This window comes from Panthera pardus, unplaced genomic scaffold (genome assembly GCF_024362965.1).
Source record: "Panthera pardus isolate Hobbes unplaced genomic scaffold, ASM2436296v1 HiC_scaffold_2, whole genome shotgun sequence".
Classification (NCBI taxonomy): Eukaryota; Metazoa; Chordata; class Mammalia; order Carnivora; family Felidae; genus Panthera; species Panthera pardus.
In genome coordinates, this window is record NW_026526765.1 from 41432397 (window position 1) to 41452096 (window position 19700).

Genomic DNA, 19700 nt, shown 5'->3' on the forward strand with positions numbered 1-19700 from the left:
AGATTTTTTGTAACAAACGTGAATTATCAAACGATGCATGAAATTTGTTTTTTATATTATCGGAACTATAGAAGATTTGTTCTTTTCTTTGTTTATGTTTTCATTTAAATTTTCTACATCAAATGTGTATGACTGTTATACTGAGACGATAAACAATGAAATTTTCTTTTTTAATGAATTGCCTTCCAAAACTAAAGAGAAGCCAATGGAAACAGATGAGATTACCATCTGCAGAATAAGCTCTAAGAACGTATTGCTGATTAGACTAGGTGTCTCTCTCTCATACATGATGGAGGAGACTAAAATATAACTCAAGCAACATAACCCATGATAGGTAGTTCCATGATAATTCAAGAAAAGGTCTAGAAAAATGAGAGACTGTGATTAAGGATGGTCAGCGTGTCTCTAGTACTGCCCATTGGAAAGGGTTGTAATTTTAACCCCCCTCAGCAGAGAGTGAGGCAGAATTTTACCCAGAGGGAAGACAATTCGTCCAAATGTTCCAGCTTGGTGCTTAAAAATACCAGCTTCCTCTCATTTAATCCTATACTGACCCAGCTACCTCCTGTTTGATTTTTTTTCTTTCATCAAGAAGCAATGCCCCATGTCAATGGCATGTTACTTTTCCTGTTAGAATTTCCATCAAACAAGGATAGGTAAAAATTGTACTCTATACCGCCAGTTTCAGGGGGCAGTTTAATCAAAGCCTTTGTGTTTGTCGAGGTCATTTCAACCCAGGGTGAGTTAATCCCATTGAATGGAAGATGGCCAACTGGCTTCTTTCTCTTTATTAATACTTCTACTTCCTTCTCTACCTCTCAAATGCCTAGTGCAATCCGATGTTTTGGCCAGTGTTTCCCAAAATGTTAAGCTTTAGTTTCTTAAAACTTATGAGTAGGTTTCTTAAAACTTATGAGCCTATGCTCAGCAACTTACTTAAAATATTTGATTTAGCACTATAGAAAGGAAAATCAGGAGTGTGCCTCCTCCGTAGTCTGACCATACTGCCACCTACAGAGGATAAACCTCCTTTGGTACAGCCACCCTTTCGGACACCTCTTGCATTACCTACATCACTGTGCCTTGATTCACACTCACCCTTCTCTGCCCTGTGTCCAAATCTTCTCAACCACTGATTCTCTTCCCCCAGATTCCTCCGTTCTAGAATTCTATAAAGGAAGACCGTGTTAAGCAAGAATGCAAACTCTAGGAAGACTTTATTTTGTTTATTTCTGTACCTCCATGGCCTGTTGAAAAGTATCTTCCAATAGCAAGTAATGCAAATTGCACAAATTAGTGTAACTTGTCTTATTCCTAGCCTCTCCCCTCCCCTCGTGGAGAGCAGACGCGAGCAACATTCGTCTGAATCTCTCATGGAATTGCACAACACCCTTTATCCTTTTTTATGCTAATAATTTTCAAACGTAGTCCTAAGTAGACATTAATAAATAGCTCCTGTCTGAATAACCTGGTTTTAATTTTAATCGGTATTTCCATACCCAACAGTGACAGTCTTGAGTGATCCAAAAACACATTCATAGACGGACCAAGGGTAAAGTTAATACATTTATTGAAGTATATGTCCTTGAACATTATTTTCAAAAGGCTCAGAAGCTTATTTATACAATTTCTTTTTTAAAAAATGGAGTATGGTTGGCATACAATGTTGTATTGGTGTCAGCTGTACAACACAGTGATTCAACCTGCACTCTTTTTTTCAAGAAAAGTTTAAAAATATGGCAGGGAGAAGCTCTAAGATTGTGCGAGGTGCTAGCACAAACTTATCAAAATGTTTTTAAGAAAAATATAGAGTGAATAAAAAAGTAAATCTATGTCTCCAGGTACCTCTAGATCATTAAGCTTCAAAGGAAGCACTGACCCAAGGCCATTCCGGGTATATCTTTGACAAATGCTACTGTTCTACAACACAGAGACTTAGTTTTGAAAATTTAATACACTACTGGAGATCAGTGAGGGGTAATAGAACGTCATAGTTGAGAATACCATACACAATTTGAACTGGGACAAGGAAGACAAGAAGCGTAAGGCAAAAATGGTCAACAAGGAGGAGTATCCTAGGCCAGGGAAGGAGCTGGTTCCTCAGAAGTGGACAGCAGGCCACGAACATGCAGGACCTTCTGGGGTCTTCATTTCACAAGTCCAGAAAGGCCTCGTCTTTGGCCACCCAGTAGGCAAATAGCAAGGGCACAGTGAAGGCCCGCGAAGATGGCGTCCCCATCTTGAATGCTGAGGTGAGGCGGTTTCCTCACCTACTGCCCTAGAGCCCCTCGGTCCTTGGCTCTGGTCATCTCTTTCCTTTCTTAGCAGTCTCTCATGACTCTGGAAGACAAGTTTTTCTATCGTTCTTCCTTTCTTCTCTCTCTTCATTGCTGGAAAGTGAATCTCATCACAAATCAATCCTGAACCAGAGAGATATTCCCAGAAACTCGATGAAGTCAGCCCAGGAGGTTTCTGGAAGCCAGTCACGGCACATGAATCTCTAAATTACTGGCATTAACCAGATGTCTCCTAAATCTCCTCACCTCACTGCTTTCCCACATGGGCAAATCCACTCAGAGCCAACTCCTTTCCTTAGCACATTTCTTGACACCCACTATTCTTAGAGTTGCTTGATCTAAGACATAGTGAGTTACCGGTCCACTGCACAAGAAGAGGTAGCATTTAATGAGGGGAAGGAAAATGGAGTGGGCAGTAGTGAGCCAGAATGAAATCATGAAGCCCAAAATTGGCCTGCCGTCCACTTCTGAGGACACAAAATTGGATGTGGCTGGAGGGAAGCAGGAAGGAAAGAATGCAGAAGGCAGGGAAGCAAGCGTCACCATAGGCTTCAAGGTGGGGAAGTATTAGAACAGCTCCCTGAGAATACAGCTGATGACTTTTGCTTTGTCTTAGTGTACAGGACATCAGGTGCTAGACAAGGACAGGTCCCCTTCAAAAGGTTCAAGATGCTGCAGTTGGAGGGGCGCCCAGATGGCTCAGTCCATTAAGCGTCAGACTCTTTGGTTCGGGTCACGTTCTCATGGTTCGTCAGTTCGAGCCCAGCATCGAGTTCTGCGCCGACAGTGTTGAGACTGCTTGAAATTCTCTCTCTCTCCCTTTCTCTGCCTTTCCTCCACTCAGACTGTGTCTGTCTCTCCCTCTCAAAACAAACAAACAAACAAACAAACAAACAAACAAACAAACGCTTTAAAAAAAAAAAGGGGGCGGGGGCTACTGTAGTGGAAATAAACCAGCACCATTTTGTAAGTCCCCCTGAGTATGCCAGGTGCTGTACCTGCATGATCTCACCCTTACAACGGAAGTGCAAGGACTGTTATTTGCATGTGTAATTCGCTCCCATGGTTCTTGAATAAAATAATACAAAATGGGCCCCGTTGACCTCATTCCCACCTCACCCCTTATAGGTAACGGCTTTGGTGTATCCCTGTTTATCTGCCTGGCTTTATAGTCTTTGCAGACAAAAAAAAAAAAAGACAAAATATACTCTTCTTTCCCCCCCAGGGGTAGTAGGGTTACCCACACACAAGGAAACCAAAGCTCAGAGAAGTTGATTTTTGAGCTGATTTTCGGCTGGTGAGTCAAGAACCCACCTACTTCTAGGGTTTGTTGGCTAAAGGACCCAGCATGAGGGTTGAGGGCCAAGAGACCGGGCTGAAAGAGACTCCAGATTCTGAATTCAAAGTGTCTGGTTGAGTTAGCAGATTTAAAGGTTTAAAAAAAGTGTTGCACCTTTGTCCTATAGTTCTAAGAGATCAAGGATCAAAGGTACCCCTAATCCCTGGAGCTGGATATTGTCATGGACCATTCAATGAGGGTCCTTTTGTAAGCTCCCAAGAGGGAAAGATTGGGGTATCTGTGCTTAGGGTAAGGTTGTCAGATAAAATGCAAGATTCCCAGTTAAGTTTGGACTTCAGACAAACAAGAAGTTTTTAATATAATTGTATCCCGTACAATATTTAAAAGCATGTCTTGTTGTTGTGGTGGTGGTTGTCGTTTGTTCCATCTCACAGCCTTAGCGTAGGGAAGGGATGGACCTTGGGCCTTTATGTCTAAACACAACAGGCCATAGGTCTGAGGGACTAAAGGGGCTTCCTGGAGTTGGGGATGAGCTATGACTTATTCCCGAATACTAAAAAATTCTTGATGTAGAAATCTTGCGTTCTAGATGTCGTAGGCCTCAAGAATAGAGAAGACCACCTTGGTTATTTGGGGGGAGTATAGCTTTTCAAAAGTTTCCTCAGCAGGGCATGAGAGTTACAAGGGCGCCTCCTCTCACCGGGGCACCATTGGCAAGTCTTTGAATCTCCCGCTGCCGTTAGTTTAGCAGACATAAGACAACACCTTCATGTTGCTTTAGTTTTCATTTTCTTGCTTATTTTAGAAGACAACATTCTCTTATGTATTTCTTGACTATTCGCATTCTCCTTCATGTAAAAATATCCCTTTTATCCAGTCGTGTTAAATTTGAAAGCTTATCCTAGATTGTTATGCCTATTAGACTATTGTCTGTCACATTTGATAGAAACATTTTCTATCTTGCCTCTTATCCTTTAGATTTTTAATTTATGGATATCTCGATGTTTATGTACAGGATTCTATTTTTTCCTCTGCATTTGCTTCTTTTACTTCAAAGCCATAGAAAGTTGCCACCTCCCTACGGATCTCATAAATTTCTTATTTTCCACTTGTCTTCCTACGTTTGAAAATATTAGTTGACTCTTAAATATGATGGTTCTTTTTTTTTTTTTTAATTTTTTTTTAACGTTTATTTTTTGAGAGAGAGAGATAGAGCACAAGCAGGGGAGGGGCAGAGAGAGAGAGGGAGACACAGAATCTGAAGCAGGCTCCAGGCTCTGAGCTGTCAGCACAGAGCCTGACGTGGGGCTCGAACCCACAAACCGTGAGATCATGACCCGAGCCGAAGTCTGGCGCTTAACCGACTGAGCCACCCAAGCGCCCCTTAAAAATGATGGTTCTTAAAGAGTGGTTTCAGAATCCCCTACGCCAGAGTACCTGTTTCATTTATTTGATTGTTTGCGATACCCAGAACAGACCTTATTAATCAAAACTGCCCTAGAAGGGTCATGAAAATATGTGCTTTTAACCACCCTCTACGTGATTCTTCTGCCCCTGAGGCTTAAAAATCATTTCTTTAAGCCATATGGGATTTAGTATGCATTTCTGCATACTAAATTAGATTAGGAATAATCTAAGCCCAGAGGGAATGTGTTAGGAAGATCAAAAAGAGTTTACAGAATAAAAGTGAAACCTGATGAGCTTGGCTTGGAGAGGGAATATGCAGGCAGCTCTGGGGATCTTAGTAGGAGAAACCACTTGTCACACATAAAAGGACCAGAGCAGTGAAACGAAGAAGCACTCACTATCTTTCTCTTCACTCCTTCCTCACCCACCCGAATGTAAGCTCCACGAGGGCAGGGGTCTGTGCCTGGCACAGAGTAGGTGTCCCATGAAGATACCTTTTCCCTGTTCCTCCATTCATGGTCCCTTTAGATAGACTCCAATTGTCCTGACTCAGGTGACTGCTACCCCTTGACCAGAAAAGGGCAAAGAACCTTGATTTATAGTCCCCCCCACCCCCGCCACCGCACACATACAAGAGAAGAGGTTATTCCCTAAAACGAAGTTAAAATTGGTTATCGCAGGAGGGAGAAATAGATCCTGGGTGATTTTAAAGTAATTTTGCAGTGTATCATGGTATGAGATTTGATTCTAAGGTAAATTTTTTCCCCAAATGGTTCTCCAATTATTCCCAACAACAGCATTTATTTATTCAGCAATCTTTCCCATCTTCCTTCTTTGGGGTGTTTTTATGCTGTTACATAAAAAACAAAAACAGAACAAAACAAACAAAAAACACGTTGTTACACCCAGCCACATCCACATGGAAGTTTGTATTTTATTCCCTAGATCTCTAAGGCTGTGTTTGTAACACTAAGTGTACAGCTTTTTAAGACAAGATTTTCCCATCACCTTTTAGAAGCCATAAACCAAATAGGCTGCTTCTTTCCTACTTACATGGTTCCACTCCCTGTAAATACGCTTCTAGTTTTAATGATACCGTTTTTCGCGATGTTAACATTTTGCATTTCCCTCTAGGACTAAACGGCACGTTCACTTAGCACCGAACTCCCCTCTGTTTTTCCTGCAAGTACGCTCTAACCAGAAATTGATCATCACATAAAATACATTTTCTTCTTTGAGCATCTTTTTCTTTAAGTTTACTTATTTATTTTGAGAGAGAGAGAGAGAGAGAGCGCGCGCACAAGAGAGCATGAGCAGAGGAGGGGCAGAGAGAGAGAGTGAGAGAGAGAGAATCCCAAGCAGGCTCCATGCTGCCAGCACAGAGCCAGATGGGAGGCTCAGTCCCACAACTGCGAGATCATGACCTGAGCCAAAATCAAGAGTCAGACACTTAACCCACTGAGCCACCCAGGGGCGCCTCTTTGAACGTCTTAACAAAGGTGATCTCAACCTTCTTCAGTTGAGTTTATTTTAGGAGATGTAAAACCATGGGCAACCAAACAGAAGGAAGCGAACAATACAGACCTTTAATTTCTCAAGTTTCTTTAGGGTTCAAGGGAGCCCCTTCCGCTTAATATCCAACTAATTTTGCCTGAGCTCCTATACTATATTTCACTTATGTATTATAAAATATCTTTTATTGGGAGACTCCTCCACCTTATCACTCCTGCGAATCTTTAGGGAATATTTCTGCATTGTAACAAATCTACCTTGGTCCATTTACTAGCTCTCACTTTGGGCCACTGCTTGGGTCCTCTGCTGGTCACCTCTCGCCATCACACAACTGTTTTGCAAGCTCTCGCTATGCGAGTTTCTCAGAAGAAACAACCCCAGGGATGTGGCCCATGTCTCAGGGTAGCCCATGCCGAGAGGACACAGGTCCTGTCTTGATTCTCTGTAGTCCAGGGCATGCCAGCTCTGATGTCTGATAAAACACTACTGAAATCTTGAAAGGGATGCAAGGGAAGAAAGAACATTTTAAACTAGATATCGGATAGCACGATTCCTAGGATCCGTAGATGTAGGATTGTTTTCCCTTCCCTCCTACACGCTATAGTTCAAGGGCTGGCTCAGTCCCCCGAGAGAGACTTGTTCGATTTTTCTCTGTACACCTGGAGTCCAAGCTCTTACCCCCTTCAGCCCCAGAGAAAGGAGGAAACAGAGCTACCTCTTTCCCTAATCCAAGGCTCGATTCATTTCTCCACCAGGTTGTATCACAATGAGAATGCACCCCTCCCGCCATGCCGAGATCTAAACCAGGCAACTCCAGTGGTAAAAAGCATAATTCTCCACGTGTGTTTTTCTAGTCATAAGGGATGTGTGGATGGCGCTGAACACTTCAGTCCACAGTGGACTGAACCACACTGGCTACCACCCATGTTTACAACTCCTGCTGAAGGAACCATGAGGCCTGCCCCCTGCCTGTCGGTGGGGATCTGGTCTGTGGCATCCCAACAGCGATATTCAAGCCAACCTATTCCCCAGGGAAGAATGGTGATTAGCTGGGATAGTCTAAATGAAACCTACACGAAAACTAAAATCAAATGTCTCTGTGAGGACACAGTCCTTTGAAAGATGCTCCCAGGTTGCGTTACTGACAGAGCACTTTATATCCCAATCTGAAGCCTTTGACAGGGTTTGGATTATTTCACGGACAGGGCTTCCCTGAGTACAACGAGCGGGTCTCGCAGGTATGATTAAAATGCTTCATCAAAGTGCTGAGGCCAAGGGTACAGCTCAAGGAGGAACAACAGGGCTCAAATTCTCCGGTGACTTACCAAGAACGACGTAAGGAGGAAGTCGGTGAGCAACAGGCTGGAAGTTCAGGCCGGCAGACGGTACTCTCAGCAGCAAGACTCGTTCGAAGAAACAAATGGAACACTGCTGTCAGCAAAGGCAGGTGTCTATCCTCTTTGTTGTAGAGAGACTTGTCTCTGGGCCACAGAAGACTCAGTCCCAAATGATTCAGAATGCCACAGAGCTACCAATCGCTAGTGCCGAGGAGGACTGTGCTCGATTACCTTCTGGTCTTGGCTCACCCGTGGTCGGGGTGCTGAAAACAAAGTAGCAGCAGCAAGTGCTTGCCCTGTGGGAGAGGCCTGCAGGAGGCCCAGGAGGCCTGGAGGCCTGGAGGCCAGGGCCCCCACGCCAGGTCTTCACCGTTTAGAAGCCGGGTGGCCGTCGCTCTGGACAAGCCATTTCACCTTTCTGTACGCTAACTGGAAGACCGCACAGTCAACTGAACATCGGGCTGTGGTTTAATCATTCGCAAACATAGACGACTGGGGGTTCTGACAGAAGTGAGCTCATGACTAGGGTGGATACGGACGGCAGGAGAAAGAACCATGGATTCCACCTTACAAATGAGCAGGTCCTGCCTGCCAGGTAATGCAAGCTCCGTGCGCATCCCAATTTTTCCTTTTCACACTCTTTGCAACAGTTTCAATGAACTCCGGTGTAACTCCTTTGACACAACTACACTGGAGGATGGATCTTCCTCAAGGTGTGGCCAGGCCTGCCCTCTAGCGGTCAGAAAACTGCAATGTCTCTTATTATTAAATTGGTTTTGAACTTGGTGATAGTTTTCCATGGTTGGGTCACCACTGCTGTCATATTAGCCGTGGCATAGAACGTCGCATTAAAAGCGACTTTAACATTCCTCTGGTCTCTTTTCATAACTCAGTCCTTCCAAAAAGGTACCTGACTCTTTAACACCTGAGTTCCACATAAAGAAAGAGGAGTGAGGGGCGCCTGGGTGGCTTGGTCGGTTAAGCGTCCGACTTCGGCTCAGGTCATGATCTCGCGGTCCGTGAGTTCGAGCCCCGCGTCGGGCTCTGTGCTGACAGCTCAGAGCCTGGAGCCTGCTTCAGATTCTGTGTCTCCCTCTCTCTCTGCCCCTCCCCTGTTCATGCTCTGTCTCTCTCTGTCTCAAAAATAAATAAACGTTAAAAAAATTAAAAAAAAAAAAAAGAAAGAAAGAGGAGTGAAAACAAGGCCACAGAGGCTTCTTCCCACATTTGATGAAATAGTAATTTTTAAAAAATAATTCAGCAGGGGTGCCTGGGTAGCTCAGTCTGTTTGTGTGCGACTTTGGCTCAGGTCATGATCTCGCGGTCTGTGAGTTCGAGCCCCGTGTCAGGCTCTGTGCTGACAGCTCAGAGCCTGGAGCCTGCTTCGGATTCTGTGTCTCCCTCTCTCTCTCTGCCCCTCCCCTGCTCACACTGTCTCTTTCAAAAATAAACAACATCAAAAAAAATTTTTTTAAATAATTCAGCAGTAGTATCCAGAGAGGAAAGAGATACTACCTGAACCATAATCTTTTAGGTTTGGCAGCCATGAAAAGAAAGAGATTCCACTGTGAGTGAGGATAGCTAGCTCACAAAGCCACCGGCATCTCCCCAAAGCAGAGTTAGTCACCAAAATACTGGGAATTCAGAATAATATTCTATGTTTGAAAAATGAATAGAAAGCTGCACTCAGCTCTCAGGCTGGAGGGAAGACAAAACAGTCCCAGGTGAAGTGGGAAGGGCGGAGGAGAATTCATGGCACCATTTCAGAGGAGCTATCAACAAGCTGTTCCTCATTACAGGTGACCCAAAAGAGAGGCATTAGTACAGAAATTACGCAGACCTACTCCAACAAGAGCGAGCCATGTATCAGGCAAGAAACAGACAAAACAAACAAACAAAACACTCTTCAGGAGGAAAATAAAACCCAAAGGAGAGATGCTGATTTCCTTTGAATGGTTCATTATGGAGAAGAATTCATTACAAATATGAATTCAATAAAACAAGCCCTTAAGGAAACATGGTAAAACAATTGACTAAGTGGAAAGAAGAGATTGCAGAGCTAAGGAAAATAACTGAGCAAGGAAGCCACATTGTCACAGATCTGATGAATTATCAATGGTGAAGGAGAGAAAAATGGGGTTGAAAAGGCCTGGAGGGATGGCCAGGGTCATGGTAGAAAGTGCAGGGTGAAAAGGCAGCAGAATTAAAGTGAAGACAAAAGATACAGAGAAAGAAAAATTGTCCAACTTGGGGACAATTGGTATCCTTAGAATATCAAGAAAAACAAAAAAGAATTTAAAGATACAAGCCAAGAAGAATTTCCTGGAAGGAAGAACTGTATTCACAGATAAAAAGGGCACACCTACCTTAGACCAAAACAAAGTGATACAGAATGATCGAAATTGAGGTATTTCTTGGTTAAACTATTAAATGCTAAGGATAACGAAAACAATCCTCCAGACATTCAAGGAGACAAAAGCGAGTCAGCCACATGAGAAGAAGTCAGGTGGGTTCAAGGCTTCTCCATGGCAATTCCAATGCCCAGAGACCATGGAGCAATGACCACAAACTTGGAAGAGAAACAGTGTGACTCAAGAATATTATTCCAAGTCAGGTGTTATCCAGTATGGAAATAGAAGATGAATATTTTCTGCCATGAAGAGTTCAGGATATATAATATTCACGAACTCATTTTAAAGGTTTTTTAAAATTTACTTCCTTAGAGAGAGAGAGAGAGAGAGCTGAGGAGGGGCAGAGAGAGAGGGAGAGAACGAATCCCAAGCAGGCTCCACAGCGCCAGTGAGGAGCCCGATGCGGGTCTCAAACTCACAAACCATGAGATCATGACCTGAGCCCAAATCTAGAGCCCAACATTTAACTGAGCCACCCGGGTGCCTCTCATGAACTCATTTTAAAACAAAAACAAAAACAAACTAAACTATTTGACAGATAATCCCAGTTGAAAGTGAGGTGAATAATATAAAGATCTCATGAATGAAAAAACTACGAAAAAAAAAAAAACTAGTATGAAATACTGCTACGATCTGAATGTTTGTGTCCTCTCCCAAATTCCATGTGTTAAAATCCTAAGTCCCAATGTGATGGTATGAGCAGGTGGGGCCTTTGGGAGGTGATGAGTCCCCTATAAGAGGCCCCTTCTGCCATGTGAGGACATATGAAAAAGATCGTTGTCTAAGTAGTGGGTTCTCACTAGCCACCACATTTTCCAAAGCTATGATCTTGGACTTCCCAGCCTCCAGAACTGTGAGAAATAAATATTTGTTGTTTATAAGCCACCCAGTTTAAGATATTTTTGTTACAACATCCCAAACTGACTAGGATAATACACACCAGGTTTATATAATTTCACAGCTATGGCTAATCATATGTGGGAATAAAGGCAGAATAAAAGGATATATGCTACCATAAGCCCTAACAAAGTAAAAAAAAAAAAAATAAGCAAAATCTGGAGAAGTGAGGTATAGAAGGAAGAATCAGTACAGTAATTCTCTTATTTTTTTGTAGTGGGGCGTTAGCAAAATACAATCTCAGACCAACTCCAGCCCAGCTTTTATAAATAAAGATTTATTGGAAGACAGCCACACTCCGTTCATTTACCTATCATCTCTGGCTGCTTTTTTGCTGCAATGCTAAAGTGTAATAGTTGGGACCAAGATCTCTGGGCTCGTAAGTGCTAAAGTGTTTACTATCTGACCCTTCACAGAAAATAGTTGTTGGCCTGTTACATAACACTGAGACAATATCCACATATTTAAATTATATAAATATGTATGTTATCTCTAAGATGTTATATGTGGATTAAAAAATGAGTATGCTTTTTAAATTGCTTTAATAAAATTTTTTCACTGTAATGGGATCTTTATTGAGGACATTTTTCATCTAACCTATTTATGCATATACATGCCCATGTCTAAAATAATGCTCGTTGAATGTTAATACTTGTTACTTCTGAGTGGTAAGATCTGGAGTAAGTTTTTGCTTTTTTATGTTTGTGTAGTTCCTGATTGTTCTGTAATGAGCATGTATAATGTTTTTAAAAAAAAACAGTAAAATGAATAATTATGATGAGGGACCATAAGGCAGGCTGAGGGCAAAGTACAAGCTAGCACCCCCCCACCCCCCACCCCCAGGTGGGATACGTGTGATATTCCTCAGGCACTCCTGGCTGCCCAAGAACAAAGGAAAGGGAAGAAAACAAATGGTTCACTGAGAGAGATCACAGTCCTGCAGGACACGAGTCTCCATCAGTTTACAAATATCTTAGTAAATTACAAGAAAAAGGCAATCCTATCAATAGCCTAATCTCCAGAAACCTACAGTTTCCTGGAGCCCCAACATCACCTCCCCTCCATAGTGATATGGAACAAAGGCCAAGAAGGAAATGGCAGCTAAAATTAAATTTCCTTATAACCTGCAGCCCATTGACAAGTGCTTGTGGCAAATACAGAGTAGAACATTTCTGCAGGAATCCCCTACCGTCCTAATGCTAATGCCTTACTAGAGGAAAAACAACCTTAGCTTAGCTTGACAACAGCGAGGCCTCAGGTATCTTAGGCATTCTTTTTAGCACATCAAAGTCCTTCTGGAGGCCTCGGGTTTGCCTTTACCCCCACCCCCCCCCCCAACTCCTTAGTAAATAACCAGTCCCTCCTCACAACCCCAGGGCAGCTCTTTCTGCCCACGGGTTCTGTCCCCAAGCTTTAATAAAATCACCTTTTTGCACCAAACATGTCTTTAGGAATTCTTCGTTGCCTGTGGGCTCCGAACCCCCACCATTCCAAAACCTCATTGATTACACTGAAAAATTACTTTAAAAATATTCCATCTCCAACCCAGCTTCGCTGAGGAGACTGAACCTATCGACTGAGAATTTCTTTCTTCCCTCCTTAATTTCTTTATTCCCTCCATAATTGCCACAAGAGTAGGTACATACCTCCCTGTCTTCTTGAAGGTCACACGTCTGGCAGTCAGCCAGCCAGTGCTTGGCGAGAGACTACCCAGTAAGTATTTGTCAAATGAATGAATGAACGGATTGGCAAAATATGTGTACTGACTGCTCCCTTGAGGTTATTTATTAGAAAACGAAAAAGGATGCACTGAACTGTGTCCCCCCCAAATCCATCTGTTGAATCACATAAACGATTAAGTAAAATGAGGCCATTGGGATGGGATCTGATCCAATCTGACTAGTGTCCTTATACGAAGGGGAACTTTGGACACACGGCGGCACCAGGAATGCGCTCACACAGGAAAGACTGCGTAAGGTCATCTTGCAAAAGGTGACCATTCACAAGCCAAGGAGAAAGGCCTCAGAAGAAACCCAAACGGCCAACCCCTCCATCTTTGTCTTCCAGCCTCCAAAACTGGGAGAAAATACATTTCTGCTGTTCTATCCACCCAGCCTGTGGTGTTTTGTTATGAAAGCCTTAGAAAACGAATACAGCTGTTTATGAATTAGAAAGCAGTAAATGAGGGACGCCTGGGTGGCTCAGTCAGTTAAGCGTCCGACTTTGGCTCAGGTCATGATCTCATGGTTTGTGGGTTCGAGCCCCACGTCGGGCTCTGTGCTGACAGCTCGGAGCCTGGAGCCTGCTTCGGATTCTGTGTCTGTCTGTCTCTCTCTGTCCCTCCTCTGCTTACTCTCTGTCTCCCTCTGTCTCTCAAAAATGAATAAACGTTAAAAAAAGTTTTAGAAAGTAGTAAATGCAAACAACAGCTTAATATGCGGAAGAAAAATGGTTAGGCACTAATGAGAGATCAAGACGGCAAGTGTGTTCAAGCTATGTAGCTGAAGCAACAGAATTTAAGAAGCTGAATTCTGAGGTCAGAAAGGCAGGGACGACTTCACAAACTGTGGGCCCCAGGCCAAATGAAAATCTGGGGCCCCCTGTCCAAAGAGATGAAAACAGTGCCAGTAAAGACACTACAATATAAAGCTTTCTCTTTCTTCCACGGCCTTCCTCTCCTCTTGTCATGATGTTTTACAGCTGCTCTTTGATGTCGATCTCAGAAAAATTTTAATGTAATATTAGCATGAACTTTCCCGTTGTCTTTATATTGTGCAATGTTGCTCTAAAGGGCAAACGTGAGAGCATGTGACTCGATGAAGAATCACTGAAATGACTTGATTTGTATCCTGTAGCTCACACAGGGACAGGTATTTCCTTCTCACCAGAGCAGCGAAAATGCTGCAAAAAACTAGCGCGGCTGTTTTTATTTCACATGTTGATATGTGCCCATTCTGGCAACGCTCTACCCTCGCCTTACTGACAGGTGAGGAAGGGCTGCAAGGAAAGGAATTGTGGGCTGCCTCACCTTTCCCTTTGCTTCTGTGTCACAATTTTCAGCCGAAGTGTTGGCTATTACACAGAAGCAATATGACTAAGAAAGAATATGCCGGGGATCCTTGGTCAAGAATGTGATTGTCCCCTTTGTGTATTCAAAGCGAGTTCTGATTGGAACACGGGCACAGCTTCTCGGGGGTTGAGGTCACACACTTGCCTTGTACTCATTTCGAGTCTCACCTAACTTCCATTTGTCGTGGGTGCAGCTGAGTGCTGTCCTCAGGGGCCATCGTTAATGCTTCACGTAAATGAGGCCAAAAGGAACAGCAGCGGACGTCCGAGTTACATGTATCTCCCTGCTCACATGTATGTGCCTTGTCTAGTTGGCTTTACCTACAAAAGTTTGAAGATAAATGATTGGGGCACTTGGACGTCTCGGTCAGTTAGGCATCTGACTCTTGATTTTGGCTCAGGTCATCATCTTGCAGTTTGTGAGTTTGAACCCTGAGTTGGGTTCTGCACTGACAGCATGGAGCCTGCTTGAGATTCTCCCTCTCTCTCTCTGCCCGTGTCTCTCTCTCTCTCTCTCTCTCTCTCTCCACCTTCTCTTGAATAATAAACAGATAAATGTAAGAAAAAGATAAAATTATGAAGAACTTCAAGCTGGCCACAGCAGAGCCTTGAAGTACGCACGGGGTCCTGTGAATGTGAGCTCCTGGTGAACTGTCATTCAAGAGCAAAGACATTGAGGGGGCCCCAGGCTGAGTGCAAGCAAACAAGCATCCGGTAGAGGTCTGTAAAGCCTTCCTGTAAAAAAGTGCCAAGGTGAAGTTCAGTGTCCACCCCTCAAAAGTAGACACAGGAATTAATCATTTCACGCTCCTAATGTCCAGTGGGTTTTACGGGTCAGACTGAGAACCTATATAACACAAAACCACCTTTCTAGGGGGACTGTTCTTGAGTTCTCAAAGACTGGCCTGCAAATGTTCTAAAGTAAAAGCTACCTGTTCCCATCAGTCTTGGGTGCACATGGGTGCACATGGGTGCACATGGATCCCCAGGTCAGGGATCAGGTCCAATAAGAAACGTGTAGCCTTAATAACTCATTTCCAATCGGGCTCATTTCTTTCTTCTGCAAAACAAGTGGGTTGGATTTTGATGATCCCCAAAGGCCCATACTGAGCTAAAAATACCCCAACCAGCAAAACTTTGTGTGACGGAGAAGGGAGAGAGAAAAGAGCGACAGAGTTGCATGGAATAACTTAACAGTGAATAATAAACTGGGGCCAATTTTAGAAACCAAGGGGCTGGTCCTTACCGGCTCTTTACAGGTCTTGCAAGTTCCCTGGCCACTTCCGGTCTGACTTCTCCCAGGCCAAGGGTGGACTGGGGCAATGGGTCATGGGCGCCTTTCCCAGCCAGCTGTTTCCTGCCTGCCCACCTGGAGTGATGCTTTGCTCCTGTTACTCTGTTGTCCAACGTTGGCCAATTTGTGATGCTCTGTCAGAAGAAGATCATGGAGGACTTGTGACCTCTCTGTTTTATTTTATTTTATTTTATTTTATTTTATTTTATTTTATTTTATTTTATTTTATTTTTTTAATATACTTTACTGCCAAGGTAGCTAAAAATACAGTGTATATAGTGTGCTCTTGGTTTCAGGGGTAGATTCCCGTGATTCATCGCTTACATACAACACCCAGTACTCATCCCAACACGTGTCCTCCTCAATGCCCATCACCAATTCTAATGTTTTAATCGCCACTGTTTTTCTGACCAACCCCTTGCTGGCCTCTGATCCCCTTAAGTCTCTGGGAACATCGATGGAAGCAAAGTACTCAACTGACAATAAGGTTTGGAAGAAAGCAAGGTGGGGTTAACACCTGAGATCTAGCTTTGATCCTAAAAGCTGGGTGACCTCAAACAGGTGTCTTCTTCCTGTGGTTATCAGTTTTTCCCCTCCCCAGCGTCTCTTCTCAGGTGACAGCACCTTGAGTTTCTATTGTGGATGCACCTCTTTTCTATTATGAAATCCTAATATTTCAGTGGGATTGACCCTTCTCCCAGCTCCAGGAGTATGTCTGTACTGGCCTAATCCAATTGGTACATCCCATATCTCTGGCCACAGTGATGGCTCAGGGCCAAGAACAGGAGCAGTTAGAGCCAACAGGAAGGCTTCAGGCCTGTAATAGGACTTCTGGGGGAGAAATGTTCATTATCTGTTCACTAGATTTGAAGACATAAGCATGTGAGGCTTAGAGTTGTGGCAGCCATCTCCCTGACATGAAACCAGGCCAGTCTGAGGTTGAAATCAACAAACGTATGAGGAAAAGCAGAACAAATAGCAAAGTAGAGACACTGTGTTTCAATAACATTTTCTGAGCCTCTGGATCAAACTGTACCTGAAGCCAAAAGCCACCCCTAGATCTGAGTCAATTAATTTTTTTTGTTTATTTAAAACGGTTTAAACTGAAGTTTTGGTCACTTGCAAGAACAATAATCCTAACTCCTACACTTCACCTCTCTGGACCCCAGTTCCCTCTACTGCGAAATGGCTATTTTGTGGACGGTAATTAGCATGGGCCAGCACAATGGCATTTTTTCCAGGAGTGGTCATAATTCCAGGGTGGTGGCAAAGGGAATACCTCAAAGTGCCAGGGACTTGCGACTTCACCCAGTAAGCATCAGATATCATAGTATTGTGTACATGTTACACAACAACCTTTAATATATGTAATTATACCGTTTGCATACACTATAACCCTGTATTTCTTTTTTTTACGTTTTATTTATTTTTGAGAGAGCATGAGCAGGGGAGGAGCAGAGAGAGAGGGGGGCAGAGGATCTGAAGTGGGCTCCGTGCTAACAATAGTGAGCCCAATGAGGGCTCAGACTCCCAAACCATGAGGTCCTGAGCTGAAGTCGGACACTCAACCGACTGAGCCACGCAGGTGCCCCTATAACTCTGTATTTCTAACTAGAGTTATCACATCCATCACTGTGGCCAGAGATATGGCATGTACCAACTGGATTCGGCCAGTATAAACCTATCTGGGAAGCTGGGAGAAGGCTCAATCCCACTGAAAACATTAGGATTTCATGATAGAAAACAGGTGCAGCCACAATAGAAGTCAGGGTGCGCTGTCACTGTCCCCTGGGAAGAGGTGCTGGGGAGGGAGAGAACTGATTTCTAACTGTTGAGCCCCAGATGCCATATTCAATTGAATACCAGAGGCCTCGCAACTTGGCCTCTCAACTTGGTTGGATCCAACAGCCCTCCCTCCCCACTTCCTCCCTCCCTCCCCACTCCTGTGTTTCCAACCCACTCCTGTGTTTCCAACGTTAATGGCACCACGCCCCAGTTGCCCAAGCCTGAAACCTGAAACCTAGAAGTTGCCTTTCCTTCCTCTCCCTCTGCCCCCTCTGCCTTCAGAGTCTGTTCCATTTTGCAAACCTCGTGATTTGCAAACCTCTTGGCCTTTATTTATTTTCGAGACAGAGAGACACAGAGCATGAGTATGGGAGGGGCAGAGAGAGGGAGACACAGAATATGAAACAGGCTCCAGGCTCTGAGCGGTCAGCACAGAGCCTGACGTGGGGCTCGAACTCACCGACCATGAGATCATGACCTGAGCCGAAGTCGGATGCTTAACCCAGCTTAACCCACCGAGCCACCCAGGTGCCCCGTGAGGTTGGCCTTTACATAGCTCTCATAGTTTCACCTTTCTCTCCGACTCTCCCGCCACTTCTGTATTGCAAACGCCCCCCTGCCGTGCCCTCGCCCCGCCCCCTGCCTCTTGCCCAACTCGCTGACGCAATTTCTAATTGGTCTGAAGATGGCTCTTCCCTTTCCGGCTTCTGGTTTCAGCTCCCTCCGCTCATCTCTGTGGGCCTAGAAGGGGGTAACAGCGGCAAGGCTACTACCCCTGAGCGACCACGTGATCCTTTGCGGTTCCTCTTTGTAAACAAACCTTCCCTAGATTATTCTCAGGTGAGGGTCCCATCCATTTCTCACTGGGAGCCTAACTCTCACAGGTCTGCCCATGAGCACCTCACTCCCCACGAAGATGACCCCATGATGACTCCTCCCCCCCCCCCCCCCCCTCATTCTGAGTCTGCCGATCTTGGAGATCGGACAGGAGGGAGGAGGACCTGAGAAGCCCATGATGGCAGGGCCAGGTTTGGCTTTGGGGAGACCCTGGTGATTTGTGCGAGAAGAGCTGTTGAAATCTCTCTACCAGAATGCAGGCCTACCTCCTCTTTGTCCTCGGTCTGGGGCCCTGCTTGTCAATGCTGCAGCAAATAGGAAAAATGTCACTGACCATCCCCTCATGGACGGCCTTCTGGTGCAAGATTAGTGAGGCTTCCAAACACACAGAGGCTTCATCACCATAGATCTTTCTAATGCCAGCTGATGTTTTCCATTTATGAAGTTCTCTTACTAGAGTTAGCTTTGCCCTGAATGTTTGTGGGCGGGCAGAACTCGGGTAGCTAGCGGTCACTCTTACCGGGAGAGAAGACAGGTGAGGGAAGCAGAGCAAACACACCCAGTCTGACCCAGCGGGTCGTGAATTTTCTGCATCGGAGGAGAGCGTCGTATTTGTATAACATGTTACAGTTGAACGACGGCCTTTCATCTCCAGCGGCTGGCACACGGCTGAGTGATCAATATCCGTTTTGTAAATGATGCAGTGAATGTGCAGCGTCTTTTTCTCCTCTTCAAAATAACCCTAGAAGGTAGGCAGAACAGAGATTCCCAGTCCCACTTCACAGAAAAGGAAACCCGGGTCCAAGGGGGTGGGAGAAGTTTCTGGAGACTGCACAGCTAGCAACTATAACAGCTCAAACCAGAATCTAGGTGTGTCGGTCACCCGAACCGGTCCGCTTCGGGAGGACACCGGCCCGTCGTCAGAGAGGGGAAGGGCTTCTGGAAGGCGTAGGGGCTTGGATCACACCCTGCCTCGACAGGCACTGCTGTAGCCCAGATGGGAGCTGCCACGGGGCGTTGTAGATGGGTAGGCAGAAGTTCAGGCTGCAAAGCAGCTGGGAATTGAGCAAAAGGAAAAAGAGAAAGATCTTCCGGTACCAAGACTCCAGGGAAACGTTTGTTGACTTTTTGCTTTGTATCGACTATTTCCAACTAGGCGTGGAGCTAACTTTTTGATACAAGGACTCCCCGGGGTGGGTGGGGAGTTCATGACCCCGTTGCCGTGGCTCTCCAAGCAACCGCAAAGCCACAGCAGCTCCAGGCAGATGCCTGGATTACGCGGAAAGTGTGGAGGGAACTACACAGAAAACAGCGAGCACTCCTGGGAAAGCCAAGACAGAACAACAAGAATTTAAAGGGAAAAACAAGAACGGCGAGAGGGGTGGGACCACCGTCGTCAGCGCTGTGCCTTTGGGATGCCAGCGAGGCCTCTCCTGGACTGCTGCCCTGCAAAATTGTTCCCTAGAAAACTGAACTAGGACAGGTCCAGAGGAGCCAGCAGCCTTAGCTCTCAGCCAGATCTCTTAACATGGGTCTCTTGGTGGGATGCTCCAA

The 19700-nt window shown here is 44.8% G+C and overlaps 1 long non-coding RNA gene across 1 annotated transcript in view; it reads right to left on the bottom strand.

Moving 5' to 3' along the window:
- LOC109275922 (uncharacterized) overlaps window positions 1–19260 on the bottom strand; it is a 58972-nt gene extending 39712 nt beyond the window's left edge. The window contains exons 1-2 of the long non-coding RNA XR_008423702.1: window positions 18413–19260; window positions 15477–15658 (exon numbers count right to left, since the gene is read on the bottom strand). This is a non-coding gene — a long non-coding RNA (uncharacterized LOC109275922). The remainder of the gene's footprint in view (window positions 1–15476; window positions 15659–18412) is intronic.
- Window positions 19261–19700: the final 440 nt, after the last annotated feature.